Genomic DNA, 16616 nt, shown 5'->3' with positions numbered 1-16616 from the left:
GTCGCACGCGCGTGCGGCTCCGGAGGCCTCCAAATCCCTAAACCAGAAGCCGCCGGATCTCCTCCCCTGGCCGCTGCCGCCGCCGGCGGTGGCGGCCGCGCCCGGTCGCCAAAGGCGGAGGGTGCTGGCGATGCCCCCACGACAGGCCCCTTCGCGCGGAGCGGGTCTTCCCCGGGGCCAGCCTTGGAGGTGGGGTGGCCAGTGGCGTGATCTTGTTGCTGGTCGCCGGAGCACGGCGGAGAGCGCGGTGGTGCGAAGGAACCGGGTCAGGAGGCTGTTGCGCGGAGGAGGAGGAAGAAGGCGGTGCGCTGGCGCTGGTGGGCGGCAGCGGCGCGAGCGCTCTGCCATGGAGGTGGCGGCGCTGAGGAGGCCCTGCCAGGAAGGAGATCCTGGCGGGCAGCAGGCGGTCGGCCGTCTCCATGCGGTGGGCGTGAGGTGATGCCCTCGGAAGCGCTGGCGCCGGAGTAGTGGATGGAGATGCGGTCAGGTCCAGATCCGTTTCGATCTGGGCCTGTGGGGTTGGTTCCGCCGCGCGGCAGTGGAAAGACCACGACTTTCTTCTCGCGGACGGCGCGGGGACTCGCAGTGTGGTTGGAGGCACAGCGGAGGGCACGACGAGGGCGTTCGCCGGATCCTGGCGAGGAGCGCCGCTGGTAGGTGGCGACAGGTGGAGCGCTAGCAACGGCGGTGGCGGCGGCGTTGGATCAGCCATGGGGGCGGCGGCGGCGAGATGGCCCTGCCAGAAGGTGTCCTGGCGCGCAGCGAGCGTCCGGCCGCCTCCGTGTGAAAGGGATCGCGGCGATGCCCCGGTGGAGATGGCGCCGGAGTGAGGTTGGAGGGGCGGGCCAGATCCAATCTGGCGGCAGTCTCTCGGTGTCGATGAAGGCCGATGGAGCGGGTCTGGCTTTTGCTCCGCTTGGAGGAGGTGGTTGCTTCTTGACGGTGATGTTGGTGGAGGTCTGGTTCGCGCTCTCTCGGCAGTGCGGGTGGTGTTGGACCACAGCTACGCGGCTTCGGCGGATTTGCTGCGGTGACGGCGGTGCGAGGCTTCAGGAACGGTGCTGCCGGTACCTCGTCGGAGTGGAGGTGTGCACATTACGGATGAAAATCCTGTCCGGTTTTGGCCGGCCGGCGTCGATGGCACCCACGGGTGTCATTCCCCTCTCTGGAGGCGACGTCGAGTGTGTCGCCATCTCCCTCGTGCTTGGTGTTGGCAGTTGTCTCCGGGCGAAAGCCTTGGTCCTCTGGAGCGGCATGATGGCGGCGTCTGCGACGTCGTTTCTCTGTTGGGAGCATCGTGCGAGGAGCCTGAGTTTCCTGTGGTCGCTACTCCGGTGCTCGTCGTGGCCCTGACCGCTCTCCTCCGGTGCTATGTATGGTCGTCGCGGATGAATCCAAAGGAAGCTAGAGTTGCTGTTCTTCGGAGGTGTTCGGTGTCGATCAAGACGCGGCGAGGTGTTTCGGTTTTTGGGCAGGTTTTTCCGTGTTCTTGTTGTGTTGTCGTGTGTAGCTATCCTAAGATAGTCGGATGTGGTGTGATGCTACGCTCGTTGTTCGCAGCGAGTGGTAGAGGTTATGTACTAATTTTCTCTCCTTCTATAAAGCTATGGTACGCAATTTGCGTACCCTAAAAAAAAAGTATTTTTTACTGCACGATTCTAAAAACGCAGAAAAGGAAGGGAAAAAGACACGGGAATTAGATAGGAAATCGCGTGTAAAATAGAGAATCAGGAAATATAGGAATGCGCAGCCGTTGGTCCCCTCTCCCTTCGCCGACCGCTCCGGCGGCAAGAGGGAGGGGGAACCTCGAATCGTGCGCCGGGTAGGTTCTCAAGGATTGAAATGAGATGTTGCCAAGGCCGTTGCGGCGGTATCGCGTCTGAATAAGTTTACTCGGGCTTCATCACGGTGAGGCGGGGCTCTTGCCTTCGTCTAGGAGCTAGCGGGGTGGGGGATCCCCGGATCTCGTTGAGGTCATGGGCTATGGTGTTTGGAGGTCGACCGGCACTGGCCGGTTTGGTCCTGAGATTGGTGGTGGTTGTGCAGAGACCGAGATTCTTCTTCCTCCTCATTGGTATGATTCCTGATGGTGCTCTTCCTCTTTATTTGTGTTGCTGTTAGAGAGATACTCTCTCCGTTCCTTTATATAAGGTGTATTAGTTTTTCCCAAAAAAATCACAATGTAAGGTGTATTTCTCTTTTCCTTGCAGTTTTCCGTGAGTGCCCTTCCTTTATCCATTACATGCCTTAGATAAAAAGTATTATGTATTCCCAGGAAGGTAGTAAAACAAGAATATATCTCCTTGATTGCATGCACTCACATTTCTCTCTCCCCCATCCAGCGAGATTTAGTTGCCTTTTGTTAGACCGCTAGTTATTTATTTATCGCTAATTGACATGCTAACTACCTAATTAGCTAAGGGCATTTTTGTCCAAAACTCTCCTCAAATATGTACCTTGGTCACCGCGCCCAAAAAAATGCACCTTACATAAAGGAACAAAGGGAGTATCTTGTTTTGCCCGGGTGGTTGGCCTGGCCGCGGCGCCAGAACCGGATCCTAGTTCTCTTCCATTTTGAAGAGGCACATATATTGGTACTTAAAGCCACATATGGCGAAGGCTCGTGTAGGCGTCTTGGATGCACAGTGTGTCCTTGTCTTTTCGGCATCAGGGCGAAAAAAGGGGGAGCAACGTGGCGGCGATTATGTGGTGGTTGAAGATAATGACCTGCTTGGGTTGGGTCTGAATGCATATTCTTGTATTGTGTGGGTCTTTTCTCGCAAGGTTCAGGAATGATGACACCGAGCTCCGAAGATCATCGTGTTTTACTGGTTGTTTTAGGGTGCTCTTTATTATGTTGGTTATTTGTGTGTGCATTAGGGTGTATTTGTACGGGTAAGAACTTTGTATTAGTTATTTGAATGCAAGCATACTTTCTAAAAAAAGAAATTTTGTACTCGTGTTTGGTTCACATGCATAGAAATTACAGGAATCCTAATAAATAGAGTCAAATCAAAGTCAGACCACATGAAAATGTATAATTAGCATGTTATTATGCCACTGAGAATCTTAGTTTGTTCTTCGTGTGTAGGAATTTGAAAAGGAGTTCCAAGTAGATTGTAATTTCCTGCATTTTTTTGTTAAAACTGGCACCAAAAGAAAAATATCTTTGTGTTTTCCTTTACTACATTCCTTTGAACCAAAGGTTTGAATGGTTTCACTATAGGAGATTTTTCTATTCCTATGTTTTTCCTCTACTTTTTCTTTGAACAAAAGGAGGCCTTGATCTTGACGCTAGAAATTCGGGAAAAAATATCTTCGTGGGTAACAACTTGGCTTCAAGAAAACAAAGCATCACTCTATTGGTTGGGAGCGCGGGTGCACAACATACTATTAAAGAATGCCTCCATGGGACTAGTCCTGGATGGTTTCATTTTACCAACCTAACCTCAAAGAGATGGTTTATTTTTATTGACTTGTTCAACAACTATCTCGAAGGTATTCCTCTCTTTGGAAAAGAAGGCGTGAACTGTTTCATGCAATTCAACGAGAAAAGGGCGCTAGGAGTGTGTTTTTTCGGGGTGCGTGGTGTGAAGAAAGTACCCCAATTTTCCCTGCACCGATCCTAAAAACCTGATTCTCCCTCGGCCACATGCCCCTACCCATTCGTCTTGGCGTTCTCCACGTGTAGCTATCATATTCATCAAAATGCTCCATGTCATCATTGTCCTTGTCCTTTATCTCTTCACCATCTTTTTCACCAGATGTCTACTATGCAGTCTTCTTCTTGTAGACTCGTGTTGGGCCTCCAAGCGCAGAGTTTTGTAGTACAGTAGCAAATTTCCCATAAGTGGATGACCTAAGGTTTGTCAATCCGTGGGAGGCGTAGGATGAAGATGGTCTCTCTCAAACAACCCCGCAACCAAATAACAAAGAGTCTCTTGTGTCCTCAACACACCCAATACAATGGTAAATTGTATAGGTGCACTAGTTCGGCGAAGAGATGGTGATACAAGTGTAATATGGATGGTAGATATGGGTTTTGTAATCTGAAAATATAAAAACGGCAAGGTAACTAGTAACAAAAGTGAGCGAAAACGGTATTGCAATGCTTGAAAACAAGGCCTAGGGCTCATACTTTCACTAGTGCAAGTTCTCTCAACAAGGATAACATAATTGAATCATATAACAATCCCTCAACGTGCGACAAAAGTCACTCCAATGTTCCTATCGCGGAGAACATAAGATGAAATTGCTTGTAGGGTACGAAACCACATCAAAGTTATTCTTTCCGATTAATCCATTGAGATATTCCTATAAGTGTCACAAACAGCCCTAGAGTTCGTAGTAAAATAACACCATATGATACACATCAATCAACCCTAATGTCACCTAGATACTCCAATGTCACCACATGTATCCGTGGGTCAATTATATGATATGCATCAAACAACTTTAGATTCATAATATTAAATCAAACAAAGAACCTCAAAGAGTGCCCCAAGATTCCTACCAGAGAAACAAGGAAGAAAACGTGCATCAACCCCTATGCATAGATTACCCCAATGTCACCTGGGAATCCGTGAGTTGAGTGCCAAAACATACATCAAGTGAATCAATAGAACACCCCATTGTCACCACGGGTATCCCACGCAAGACATACATCAAGTGTTCTCAAATCCATAAAAGTATTCATTCCGATAATAGTGAAACCTCAAAGGTAAAACTCAATTCATCACAAGAAGGTAGAGGGGGAGAAACACCATATGATTCAACTATAGTAACAAAGCTCGCGATACATCAAGATCGTGCCAAATCAAGAGAGAGAGAGAGAGAGATCAAACACATAGCTACTGGTACATACCCTCGGCCCCGAGTGTGAACTACTCCCTCCTCGTCATGGAGAGTGCCGGGATGATGAAGATGGCCACCGGTGATGGTTTCCCCCTCCGACAGAGTGTCGGAACGGGATCCTGATTGGTTTTTCATGGCTACAGAGGCTTGCGGCGGCGGAACTCCCGATCTAGGTCTATTTCTGGGGGTTTCTATATTTATAGGAATTTTTGGCGTGGGGAACAAGTCAGGGGGTCCACGAGGCGATGACAAGGCAGGGGCCACACCCTAGGGGGGCGCGCGCCCTCCATCCTTGTGGATGCCTCTGGTCCATCTCCGATACTCCGTGGGCTTCTTTTGGTCCATAAAAATCATTGTAAAGTTTCAGCTCGTTCGAACTCCATTTGGTATTCCTTTTCTATAAAACTCAAAAACAAGGAAAAACAGAAACTGGCACTGGGCTCTAGGTTAATAAGTTAGTCCAAAAATTCAATAAAATAGCATATAAATGCATATAAAACATCCAAGATAGATAATATAATTGCATGGAACAATAAAAAATTATAGATATGTTGGAGACGTATCAAGCATCCCAAGCTTAATTCCTGCTCATCCTCGAGTAGGTAAATGATAAAAACAAAAATTTTGATGTGGAATGCTACCTAACATATTCATCCATGTAATTTTTCTTTGTTGTGGCATGGATGTTTAGATCCATAAGATTCAAAACAAAAGTTTAATATTGACATAAAAACAATAATATTTCAAGCATACTAACAAGGCAATTATGTCTTCTCAAAATAACATGGCCAAAGAAAGCTTATCCCTACAAAATCATATAGTCTGGCTATGCTCCATCTTCATCACACAAAATATTCAAATTATGCACAACCCCGATGACAAGCCAAGCAATTGTTTGATACTTTTGATGTTCTCAAACCTTTTCAACTTTCACGCAATACATGAGTGTGAGCCATGGACATAGCACTATAGGTGGAATAGAATATGGTGGTTGTGGAGAAGACAAAAAGAAGGAGATAGTCACACATCAACTAGGCGTATCAACGGGCTATGGAGATGCCCATCAATATGTTGGGGAACATAGTATTTCAAAAAAAAATTGCCTACGATCACGCAAGATCTATCTAGGAGAAGCATAGCAACGAGAGGGGAGAGTGTGTCCACGTACCCTCGTAGACCGAAAGCGGAAGCGTTTAGCAACGCGGTTGATGTAGTCGAACGCCTTCGCGATCCAACCGATCAAGTACCGAACGCACAACACCTCCGCGATCTGCACACATACAGCTCGGTGACGTCCCTCGAACGCTTGATCCAGCTGAGGCCAAGGGAGAGTTTCGTCAGCATGACGGCGTGGTGACGGTGATGATGAAGTTACCGGCGCAGGGCTTCGCCTAAGCACTATGACGATATGACCTAGGTGTGTTTCTGTGGAGGGGGGCACCGCACACGGCTAAGAGAAACTTTAGTGTGCCTTTGGGGTGCCCCCCTCCCACGTATATAAAGGAGGGAGGGAGGAGGAGGCCGGCCAGGAGGAGGCGCGCCCAAGGGGGGTCCTACTCCAAGTAGGATTCGCCCCCCTTCCTATTCCTACTAGGAGAAGGGGGAAAGAGGAGGAGGAGAGAAAGGAAAGGGGGGGCGCCCCCCAACGCCTAGTCCAATTTGGTTTGGGCTTGGGGGGGGGCTCCCTGGCTGCTGCTTCCTCTCTTCCACTACTAGGCCCATGAGGCCCAATAACCCCCCCGAGGGGTTCCGGTAACCCCTCGGTACTCCGGTAAATACCCGATACACCTCGGAACTATTCCGGTGTCTGAATATAACCTTCCAATATATCAATCTTCATGTCTCGACCATTTAGAGACTCCTCGTCATGTCCGTGATCTCATCCGGGACTCCGAACTACCTTCGGTACATCAAAACACATAAACTCATAATACCGATCGTCATCGAACATCAACCGTGCGGACCCTACGGGTTCGAGAACTATGTAGACATGAAAGAGATTCATCTCCGGTCAATAACCAATAGCGGAACCTGGATGCTCATATTGGCTCCCACATATTCTACGAAGATCTTTATTGGTCAAACCGCATAACAACATATGTTGTTCCCTTTGTCATCGGTATGTTACTTGCCCGAGATTCGATCGTCGGTATCACTATACCTAGTTCAATCTCGTTACTGGCAAGTCTCTTTACTCGTTCTGTAATGCATCATCCCGCAACTAACTCATTAGTCACATTTCTTGCAAGGCTTATAGTGATGTGCATTACCGAGAGGGCCCAGAGATACCTCTCCGACAATCGGAGTGACAAATCCTAATCTCGATCTATGCCAACTCAACAAACACCATCGGAGACACCTGTAGAGCATCTTTATAATCACCCAGTTATGTTGTGATGTTTGATAACACACTAAATGTTCCTTCGGTATTCGGGAGTTGCATAATCTCATAGTCATAGGAATATGTATAACTCATGAAGAAAGCAATAGCAACAAACTAAACGATCATAGTGCCAAGCTAACGGATGGGTCTTGTCCATCACATCATTCTCTAATGATGTGATACCGTTCATCAAATGACAACACATGTCTATGGTTAGGAAACTTAACCATATTTGATTAACGAGCTAGTCTAGTAGAGGCTTACTAGGGACACTGTGTTTTGTCTATGTATCCACACATGTATCAAGTTTCCGGTTAATACAATTCTAGCATGAATAATAAAGATTTATCATGATACAAGGAAATATAAATAACAACTTTATTATTGCCTCCAGGGCATATTTCCTTCAGTCTCCCACTTGCACTAGAGTCAATAATCTAGTTCACATCGCCATGTGATTTAACACCAATTGTTCACATCTTTATGTGATTAATACCCATAGTTCACATCGCCATGTGACCAACACTCAAAGAGTTTACTAGAGTCAATAATCTAGTTCACATCGCTATGTGATTAACACCCAAGAGTAATAAGGTGTGATCATGTTTTGCTTGTGAGAGAAATTTAGTCGACGGGTCTGCCACATTCAGAGCCGTATGTATTTTGCAAATTTTCTATGTCTAGATAATTGCTCCCACTTTCAATATGTATCCAGATTGAGACTCAGAGTCATCCGGATCGGTGTAAAAGTTTGCATCGACGTAACTCTTTACGACGAACTCTTTATCACCTCCATAACTGAGAAATATTTCCTTAGTCCCCTAAGGATAATTTTTGACCAATGTCCAGTGATCTACTCCTAGATCACTATTGTACTCCCTTGCCAAACTCAGGGCAGGGTATGTAATAGGTCTGGTACATAGCATGACATACTTTATAGAACCTATGGCCGAGGCATAGGGAATGACTTTCATTCTCTCTCTATCTTCTACCGTGGTCGGGCTTTGAGTCTTACTCAACTTCACACCTTGCAACACAGGCAAGAACTCCTTCTTTAACTCTTCCATTTTGAACTACTTCAAAATCTTATCAAGGTATGTATTCATTGAAAAATTTTATCAAGCGTCTTGATCTATCTCTATAGATCTTGATGCTCAATATGTAAGCAGCTTCACCGAGGTCTTTCTTTGAAAAACTCCTTTCAAACACTCCTTTATGCTTTCTAGAAAATTCTACATTATTTCCGATCAACAATATGTCATTCACATATACTTATCAAAAAGGCTGTAGTGCTCCCACTCACTTTCTTGTAAATACAGGCTTCATTACAAGTCTGTATAAAACCATATGCTTTGATCACACTATCAAAGCGTATATTCCAACTCCGAGAGGCTTGCACCAGTCCATAAATGGATCGCTGGAGCTTGCACACTTTGTTAGCACCTTTAGGATCGACAAAACCTTCTGGTTGCATCATATACAACTCTTCTTTGAGATATCCATTAAGGAATGCAGTTTTGACATCCATTTGCCAAATTTCATTAAATGCGGCAATTGCTAACATGATTCAGACAGACTCTAAGCGTCGATACGAGTGAGAAAATCTCATCGTAGACAACACCTTGAACTTGTCGAAAACCTTTTGCGACAATTCGAGCTTTGTAGATAGTAACACTACTATCAGCGTCCATCTTCCTCTTAAAGATCCATTTATTCTCAATGGCTCACCGATCATTGGGCAAGTCAATCAAAGTCCATACTTTGTTCTCATACATGGATCCCATCTCAGATTTCATGGCCTCAAACCATTTCGCAGAATCTGGGCTCATCATTGCTTCCTCATAGTTCGTAGGTTCGTCATGGTCTAGTACCATGATTCACAGAACAGGATTACCGTACCACTCTGGTGCGGAACATACTCTGGTTGACCTACGAGGTTTGGTAGTAACTTGATCTGAAGTTTCATGATCATCATCATTAACTTCCTCACTAATTGGTGTAGGAATCACTGGAACTGATTTCTGTGATGAACTACTTTCTAATGAGGGAGCAGGTACAATTACCTCATCAAGTTCTACTTTCCTCCCACTCACTTCTTTCGAGAGAAACTCCTTCTCTAGAAAGGATCCATTCTTAGCAACGAATATCTTGCCTTCGGATCTGTGATAGAAGGTGTACCCAACAGTTTCCTTTGGGTATCCTATGAAGACACATTTCTCCGATTTGGGTCGAGCTTATCAGGTTGAAGCTTTTTCACATAAGCATCGCAGCCCCAAACTTTAAGAAACGACAGCTTAGGTTTCTTGCTAAACCACAGTTCATATGGTGTCGTCTCAACGGATTTAGATGATGCCCTATTTAACGTGAATGCAACTGTCTCTAATGCATAACCCCAAAACGATAATGGTAAATTGGTAAGAGACATCATAGATCGCACCATATCCAATAAAGTGCGGTTACGACGTTCGGACACACCATTACGCTGTGGTGTTCCAGGTGGCGTGAGTTGCGAAACTATTCCACATTGTTTCAAATGAAGGCCAAACTCGTAGCTCAAATATTCGTCTCCGGGATCAGATCATAGAAACTTTATTTTCTTGTTACTATGATTTTCCACTTCATTCTGAAATTCTTTGAACTTTTCAAATGTTTCAGACTTATGTTTCATCAAGTAGATATACCCATATCTGCTCAAATCATCTGTGAAGGTCAGAAAATAACGATACCCGGCGCGAGCCTCAACACTCATCGGATCGCATACATCAGTATGTATTATTTCCAATAAGTCAGTTGCTCGCTCCATTGTTCCGGAGAATGGAGTCTTAGTCATCTTGCCCATGAGGCATGGTTCGCAAGCATCAAATGATTCATAATCAAGTGATTCCAAAAGTCCATCCGCATGGAGTTTCTTCATGCGCTTTACACCAATATGACCTAAACGGCAGTGCCACAAGTATGTTGCACTATCATTATCAACTTTGCGTCTTTTGGCATCAATATTATGAATATGTGTATCACCACGATCGAGATTCAATGAACCATTTACATTAAGTGTATGACCATAGAAGGTTTTATTCATGTAAACAGAACAACAATTATTCTTTGCTTTAAATGAATAACCGTATCGCAATAAACATGATCAAATCATATTCATGCTTACGCAAACACCAAATAACATTTATTTAGGTCCAACTGTTGGGGATCGTAGCATAATTTTAAAATTTTCCTACGCTCACCAAGATCCATCTATGGAGTATACTAGCAACGAGGGAAAGGAGTGCATCTACATACCCTTGTAGATCGCGAGCGGAAGCGTTCCAATGAACGTGGATGACGGAGTCGTACTCGTCGTGATTCAAATCACCGATGACCGAGTGCAGAATGGACGGCACCTCCGCGTTCAACACACGTACGGTGCAGCGACGTCTCCTCCTTCTTGATCCAGCAAGGGGAAGGAGAGGTTGATGGAGATCCAGCAGCACGACGGCGTGGTGGTGGACGTAGCGGGTCTCGGCAGGGCTTCGCCGAGCTTCTGCGAGAGGGAGAGGTGTAGCAGGGGAGGAGGGAGGCGCCCAAGGCTGTTATGTTACTGCCCTCCCTCCCCCCTTATATAGGCCCCCTGGGAGGGGGGGGGGGCGCCGGCCAAGATCCCATCAAGGGAGGGGGCGGCGGCCAAGGGGGGAGACTTGCCCCCCAAGGCAAGTGGGGCGCCCCCCCACCCTAGGGTTTCCAACCCTAGGCGCAGGGGGGAGGCCCATGGGGGGCGACCCAGCCCACTAAGGGCTGGTTGCCCTCCCACTTCAGCCCATGGGGCCCTCCGGGATAGGTGGCCCCACCCGGTGGACCCCCGGGACCCTTCCGGTGGTCCCGGTACAATACCGGTGACCCCCGAAACTTTCCCGGTGGCCGAAACTTGACTTCCTATATATAATTCTTCACCTCCGGACCATTCCGGAACTCCTCGTGACGTCCGGGATCTCATCCGGGACTCCGAACAACATTCGGGTTTCCGCATACTCATATCTCTACAACCCTAGCGTCACCGAACCTTAAGTGTGTAGACCCTACGGGTTCGGGAGACATGCAGACATGACCGAGACGCCTCTCCGGTCAATAACCAACAGCGGGATCTGGATACCCATGTTGGCTCCCACATGTTCCACGATGATCTCATCGGATGAACCACGATGTCGAGGATTCAATCAATCCCGTATACAATTCCCTTTGTCAATCGGTATGTTACTTGCCCGAGATTCGATCGTCGGTATCCCAATACCTTGTTCAATCTCGTTACCGGCAAGTCTCTTTACTCGTACCGTAATGCATGATCCCGTGACTAACGCCTTAGTCACATTGAGCTCATTATGATGATGCATTACCGAGTGGGCCCAAAGATACCTCTCCGTCACACGGAGTGACAAATCCCAGTCTCGATCCGTGCCAACCCAACAGACACTTTCGGAGATACCCGCAGTGTACCTTTATAGTCACCCAGTTACGTTGTGACGTTTGGCACACCCAAAGCACTCCTACAGTATCCGGGAGTTGCACGATCTCATGGTCTAAGGAATAGATACCTGACATTGGAAAAGCTCTAGCAAACGAAACTACACGATCTTTTATGCTATGCTTAGGATTGGGTCTTGTCCATCACATCATTCTCCTAATGATGTGATCCCGTTATCAATAACATCCAATGTCCATAGTCAGGAAACCATGACTATCTGTTGATCAACGAGCTAGTCAACTAGAGGCTTACTAGGGACACATTGTGGTCTATGTATTCACACATGCATTACGATTTCCGGATAACACAATTATAGCATGAACAATAGACAATTATCATGAACAAAGAAATATAATAATAACCATTTATTATTGCCTCTAGGGCATATTTCCAACAGTCTCCCACTTGCACTAGAGTCAATAATCTAGTTACATTGTGATGAATCGAACACCCATTGCGTCCTGGTGTTGATCATGTTTTGCCCTAGGGAGAGGTTTAGTCAACGGATCTGCTACATTCAGGTCCATATGTACTTTACAAATATCTATGTCTCCATTTTGAACACTTTCACGAATGGAGTTGAAGCGACGCTTGATATGCCTGGTCTTCCTGTGAAACCTAGGCTCCTTCGTAAGGGCAATAGCTCCAGTGTTTTCACAGAAGAGAGTCATCGGGCCCGACGCATTGGGAATCACCCCTAGGTCGGTAATGAACTCCTTCATCCAGACTGCTTCCTGTGCTGCCTCCGAGGCTGCCATGTACTCCGCTTCACATGTAGATCCCGCCATGACGCTTTGCTTGCAACTGCACCAGCTTACTGCTCCTCCATTCAAAATATACACGTATCCGGTTTGTGACTTCGAGTCATCCAGATCTGTGTCGAAGCTAACGTCGACGTAACCCTTTACGACGAGCTCTTCGTCACCTCCATAAACGAGAAACATATCCTTAGTCCTCTTCAGGTACTTCAGGATATTCTTGACCGCTGTCCAGTGTTCCATGCCGGGATTACTTTGGTACCTTCCTACCAAACTTACGGCAAGGTTTACATCAGGTCTGGTACACAGCATGGCATACATAATAGACCCTATGGCCGAGGCATAGGGGATGACACTCATCTTTTCTCTATCTTCTGCCGTGGTCAGGCATTGAGCCGTGCTCAATTGCACACCTTGCAATACAGGCAAGAACCCCTTCTTGGACTGATCCATATTGAACTTCTTCAATATCTTGTCAAGGTATGTACTCTGTGAAAGACCTATGAGGCGTCTTGATCTATCTCTACAGATCTTGATGCCTAATATATAAGCAGCTTCTCCAAGGTCCTTCATTGAAAAACACTTATTCAAATAGGCCTTTATACTTTCCAAGAATTCTATATCATTTCCCATCAATAATATGTCATCCACATATAATAAGAGAAATGCTACAGAGCTCCCACTCACTTTCTTGTAAACATAGGCTTCTCCATAAGTCTGTGTAAACCCAAACGCTTTGATCATCTCATCAAAGCGAATGTTCCAACTCCGAGATGCTTGCACCAGCCCATAGATTGAGCGCTGGAGCTTGCATGCTTTGTTAGCATTCTTAGGATTGACAAAACCTTCCGGCTGCATCATATACAACTCTTCCTTAAGGAAGCCATTAAGGAATGCCGTTTTGACGTCCATCTGCCATATCTCATAATCATAGTATGCGGCAATTGCTAACATGATTCGGACGGACTTCAGCTTCGCTACGGGTGAGAAAGTCTCATCGTAGTCAACCCCTTGAACTTGTCGATAACCCTTAGCGACAAGCCGAGCCTTATAGATGGTCACATTACCATCCGCGTCTGTCTTCTTCTTAAAGATCCATTTATTTTCTATGGCTCGCCGATCATCGGGCAAGTCAGTCAAAGTCCATACTTCGTTTTCATAGCATGGATCCTATCTCGGATTTCATGGCTTCTAGCCATTTGTCGGAATCCGGGCCCGCCATCGCTTCTTCATAGTTCGAAGGTTCACCGTTGTCTAACAACATGATTTTCAGGACAGGGTTGCCGTACCACTCTGGTGCGGAACGTGTCCTTGTGGACCTACGAAGTTCAGCAGTAACTTGATCCGAAGCTTCATGATCATCATCATTAACTTCCTCCCCAGTCGGTGTAGGCACCACAGGAACATCTTCCCGTGCTGCGCTACTTTCCGGTACGCAAAGGGGTGACTATCACCTCATCAAGTTCCACTTTCCTCCCACTCAATTCTTTCGAGAGAAACTCCTTCTCCAGAAAGGACCCGTTCTTGGCAACGAAGATCTTGCCTTCGGATCTGAGGTAGAAGGTATACCCAATAGTTTCCTTAGGGTATCCTATGAAGACGCATTTTTCCGACTTGGGTTCGAGCTTTTCAGGTTGAAGTTTCTTGACATAAGCATCGCATCCCCAAACTTTTAGAAACGACAGCTTAGGTTTCTTCCCAAACCATAATTCATACGGTGTCGTCTCAACGGATTTCGACGGAGCCCTATTTAAAGTGAATGCGGCAGTCTCTAAAGCATAGCCCCAAAATGAGAGCGGTAAATCGGTAAGAGACATCATAGATCGCACCATATCCAATAGAGTGCGATTACGACGTTCGGACACACCGTTTCGCTGAGGTGTTCCAGGCGGCGTGAGTTGTGAAACGATTCCACATTTCCTTAAGTGTGCACCAAATTCGTGACTTAAATATTCTCCACCACGATCTGATCGTAAGAATTTTATTTTTCTGTCACGTTGATTCTCAACCTCACTCTGAAATTCCTTGAACTTTTCAAAGGTTTCAGACTTGTGTTTCATTAGGTAGACATACCCATATCTACTTAAATCATCAGTGAGAGTGAGAACATAACGATATCCTCCGCGAGCCTCAACACTCATTGGACCGCACACATCGGTATGTATGATTTCCAATAAGTTGGTTGCTCGCTCCATTGTTCCGGAGAACGGAGTCTTGGTCATCTTACCCATGAGGCATGGTTCGCACGTGTCAAATGATTCGTAATCAAGAGACTCCAAAAGTCCATCTGCATGGAGCTTCTTCATGCGCTTGACACCAATGTGACCAAGGCGGCAGTGCCACAAGTATGTGGACTATCGTTATCAACTTTACATCTTTTGGTATTCACACTATGAATATGTGTAACATCACGTTCGAGATTCATCAAGAATAAACCATTAAACAGCGGGGCATGACCATAAAACATATCTCTCATATAAATAGAACAACCATTATTCTCGGATTTAAATGAGTAGCCATCTCGAATTAAACGAGATCCAGATACAATGTTCATGCTCAAAGCTGGCACTAAATAACAATTATTGAGGTTTAAAACTAATCCCGTAGGTAGATGCAGAGGTAGCGTGCCGACGGCGATCACATCGACCTTGGAACCATTCCCGACGCGCATCGTCACCTCGTCCTTCGCCAGTCTCCGTTTATTCCGTAGTTCCTGTTTTGAGTTACAAATATGAGCAACCGCACCGGTATCAAATACCCAGGAGCTACTACGAGTACTGGTAAGGTACACATCAATTACATGTATATCACATATACCTTTGGTGTTGCCGGCCTTCTTGTCCCCTAAGTATTTGGGGCAGTTCCGCTTCCAGTGACCACTTCCCTTGCAATAAAAGCACTCAGTCTCAGGCTTGGGTCCATTCTTCGACTTCTTCCCAGTAACTGGCTTACCGGGCGCGGCAACTCCCTTGCCGTCCTTCTTGAAGTTCTTCTTACCCTTGCCCTTCTTGAACTTAGTGGTTTTATTCACCATCAACACTTGATGTTCTTTTCTGATCTCCACCTCCGCTGATTTCAGCATCGAATATACCTCAGGAATGGTCTTTTCCATCCCTTGCATATTGAAGTTCATCACAAAGCTCTTGTAGCTTGGTGGAAGCGACTGAAGGATTCTGTCAATGACTGCGTCATCCGGGAGATTAACTCCCAGCTGAGACAAGCGGTTGTGCAACCCAGACATTCTGAGTATGTGCTCACTAACAGAACTATTCTCCTCCATTTTACAGCTGAAGAACTTGTCGGAGACTTCATATCTCTCGACCCGGGCATGAGCTTGGAAAACCATTTTCAGCTCCTCGAACATCTCGTATGCTCCATGTTTCTCAAAACGCTTTTGGAGACCCGGTTCTAAGTTGTAAAGCATGCCGCACTAAACGAGGGAGTAATCATCAGCACGCTGCTGCCAAGCGTTCATAACGTCTTGGTTCTCTGGGATTGGTGCTTCACCTAGCGGTGCTTCTAAGACATAATCTTTCTTGGCTGCTATGAGGATGATCCTCAGGTTCCGGACCCAGTCCGTATAGTTGCTGCCATCATCTTTCAGCTTGGTTTTCTCTAGGAACGCGTTGAAATTGAGGACAACGTGGGCCATTTGATCTACATGACATAGTGTAAAGATTTTAGACTAAGTTCATGATAATTAAGTTCATGTAATCAAATTATTCAATGAACTCCCACTCAAATAGACATCCCTCTAGTCATCTAAGTGAAACATGATCCGAGTTAACTAGGCCGTGTCCGATCATCACGTGAGACGGACTAGTCAAGATCGGTGAACATCTCCATGTTGATCGTATCTTCTATACGACTCATGCTCGACCTTTCGGTCCTCCGTGTTCCGAGGCCATGTCTGTACATGCTAGGCTCGTCAAGTTAACCTAAGTGTATTGCGTGTGTTCCGAGGCCATGTCTGTACATGCTAGGCTCGTCAACACCCGTTGTATTCGAACGTTAGAATCTATCACACCCGATCATCACGTGGTGCTTCGAAACAACGAACCTTCGCAACGGTGCACAGTTAGGGGGAACACTTTTCTTGAAATTATCATAAGGG

The sequence above is a fragment of the Aegilops tauschii genome, chromosome 6, assembly GCF_002575655.3.
Source record: "Aegilops tauschii subsp. strangulata cultivar AL8/78 chromosome 6, Aet v6.0, whole genome shotgun sequence".
Lineage (NCBI taxonomy): Eukaryota > Viridiplantae > Streptophyta > Magnoliopsida > Poales > Poaceae > Aegilops > Aegilops tauschii.
The sequence above is the reverse complement of the archived record's forward strand: the minus strand, read 5'-3'. Positions refer to the sequence as shown.